This window comes from Triticum aestivum, chromosome 3A, assembly GCF_018294505.1.
Source record: "Triticum aestivum cultivar Chinese Spring chromosome 3A, IWGSC CS RefSeq v2.1, whole genome shotgun sequence".
Classification (NCBI taxonomy): Eukaryota; Viridiplantae; Streptophyta; class Magnoliopsida; order Poales; family Poaceae; genus Triticum; species Triticum aestivum.
In genome coordinates, this window is record NC_057800.1 from 35,986,946 (window position 1) to 35,989,717 (window position 2,772).

The following is a 2,772-nucleotide window of genomic DNA, read 5'->3' on the forward strand; positions in this document are numbered from 1 at the left end:
ATTTATATCTAGTAAGTAAAACTCTGGGATACCAACATTAAGTATCTTCTATCTGGTAAGAAAAAAGAACATAAAACCAAATGAGAGCCCCCAAAAAGGAAGCCTATCATAAATTAGTTAAGAATCCAAATCACCGACATTATTCCACAACGAACTGATCAAAGTTTCGACATACAACTCATAAAGTATTTCATTTCTCTCATACATAAATTAAAATAGCTCAACAAATCAAGTCCGAACCTGAACAATGGAAATTTGTGAAGAAATAAGTGACAAGAACTTATCTTATTAGTGGCATGATTTAATAATCAAACGATCACTTTCATTTGCATTATCAATATTTTAGCGCATGTTCTTCCCATACATAACAGTAGACTTGGTACAAAATTTAGTAACCTTTTAAAATCTTCAAGTATCAATCCTTAAATTCAATAGTACTGCCTAATAACCTGAACTTGTATTCGGAAGTGATATACAAATGGAGGGGGTACTGCCTAATAAATTCGAAGTACTATACAAATTCAGCCTATGTGCTAAGATTTTTTTCTGCACATCGCTCCCGTTCACTTTCAGTTAGACTCATGGTTAGGCCCCCATCAACCGGCAGCACCTGCACATGCGGAATTAAACAAGTTGGTAGTCATTTCCGATGAATTAGCAGTATAGTTTGTAGAATTAATCATCTTCACGACATATCCTTCCGGTAAAATGAATAAATTGTCAGTTTAATATAGCCAAATAGATACCAGTCATAGATGTATATATGTTATGGTTCCCAACTCAATTAATTTTATGAAGGTAGAGTTTCATCAACTAAATGAGGGACATTTGTACCAAAGAGAATCAATCAGCTTAAATAGATTGTGTAATATGTTGCTGGAAGAGGACGACCCAATAAACCTTATTTCATCAGCACCAACATGTCCTCGTCTTAGCCCTTGTGCTCCTGGCGCGGCATCATGGTCGATGATGGCTCCAGCCGCCGGAGCCTAACCAGCCGCCACGTGAGTACGTCACGTGACATCAGCTCATCAATCCATCATGGTCCGCTACTCTAGGCACATGCCTCCGCTTCTCGCCATCCACGCCCCAAGGCTGATCGCAATTTCACAAGAGAATCTATTGTTTACATTACCTCTTGTTTCCTAAGCATGCAGAGTTCTTTGTATTAAGCAAGATAGATCCATAGCAGACACAGTTCTAACTAAAAAAGGTGTACATGGTCATCAAGCCCACAACATGCATCCATTAAGTTTAATAACTGATGGGCAACATTTTATGAGGAAACAAAAAGGCTTTTCCTATCAGCATCTCGGCAAATGTTCACCCAGTGCTTAAAAAAAATGTCAATGGCAGATCTATACTGCATTTTCGGGTGAACAAAAATCTAAAATAGATTAAGAACATGCATCTATGTTACTATTCATAGAGAATATATAAATTTGAAAAAATATGGAACCACAATAAAAAGAACATGTGCATAATGCATTTCAATTGTTATAGAAAATATGTCATCAAAGAAGATGAAACCAGAGACTATTTTTATACAATATAACAAGTAGTACAGAATTATCAACTATAAAATACTTGCATGTCACAACTCCCAAGTCAATCAAATTCATGTTAGAACTATAAGCGTGTTTTTCATACACTATATACCTGTCAATATATCAAGCAACTCGTCTCTTTCTTTGTTTTTCAATAAGCACAAACATGAACTTTAAACCTCACCTTTTGTGAAGAGAAGGATCCACAGAGCTCTGCAGCTCTATACATTCTTGTTGCGACGTAATATTATGTCATCAGTTGCAACGGGTTTTCCTTCAAGGTTGCAGACTTGTGCTCATTGTGATTTCGTAAGCAGGCAATCGAAACACTCCATGATTAAATTCCAAATCCATAATTTCAATAGGAAAAACCGGGATCAAAAAGCTACAAAATTTATCCATCTCTACCTATCGCTAGGTGCAGGGATATATAGATTAATGCAATAAATTTATACTCTCTATGTATTAGTTTGTTTCTTGCATCAATTTGATAAACAAACTGGGTTGCAGCGGTGCTTCAATAGAATAATTATATAGGACACAATGGCACACACGACAACATTTAAATCACGGCTCACAAAATTCAGGGATATGCATACAAATAAAACAAAAGAAAAAGTAAAGAATCAAACCTGCATTAGTGCATCGTCCTGACTCCAGAGCACGATACCAAAGTAGATGAACACCCTTGAGAATAGGACAGAGCAAGGAACCTCCCAGGCTCAAAATCAGGGTGCATACCGGCACCTCCAGGAGCGCGTCCGTGCGGCCACCACTCCATCCACTCTGGCAACTGGCCGTGACGATGCAACCCCCGCTCCATCCCCTCTCGCAAATGCTCGGGCCGTCACGGACAACGGGTTGTTGTTGCCTCTCCTCTCAGCCGCCACTCCACGCAACCGCGGAGCCGTCTCTCGATCTCATCGGTCCATGGCGACTTGTTCCTCTTGAGAATCACCTTAAATCCATAGTACAAGAAAACAAGACCTCTCTGGAGCTCTAAGTGGGTTTTGGGCATTTAGATAAACTATTCACAAATGGCTGCAACATGAAAATATTACATATTTTTTTAGAACACACATCAGAGCTAATACACACACGCTAATATCAGTAAAATTTAGACAAGGAAAAGTCAGTCTTTGTATTTTGAGCTCTGTCCTGGCGAAAAATATATTGTTTTTTGAGCTGGGAAAAGTTGATAGATACTAAGACCAAATTACACTCA

The 2,772-nt window shown here is 38.3% G+C and overlaps 1 long non-coding RNA gene across 1 annotated transcript; it reads right to left on the reverse strand.

Moving 5' to 3' along the window:
• Window positions 1-258: 258 nt before the first annotated feature.
• Window positions 259-2,772, reverse strand: LOC123060049 (uncharacterized). The gene is made up of 2 exons (XR_006427703.1): window positions 1,732-2,772; window positions 259-610 (listed from the first exon to the last, which is right to left on the reverse strand). It is a non-coding gene; the product is annotated as an uncharacterized lncRNA (long non-coding RNA).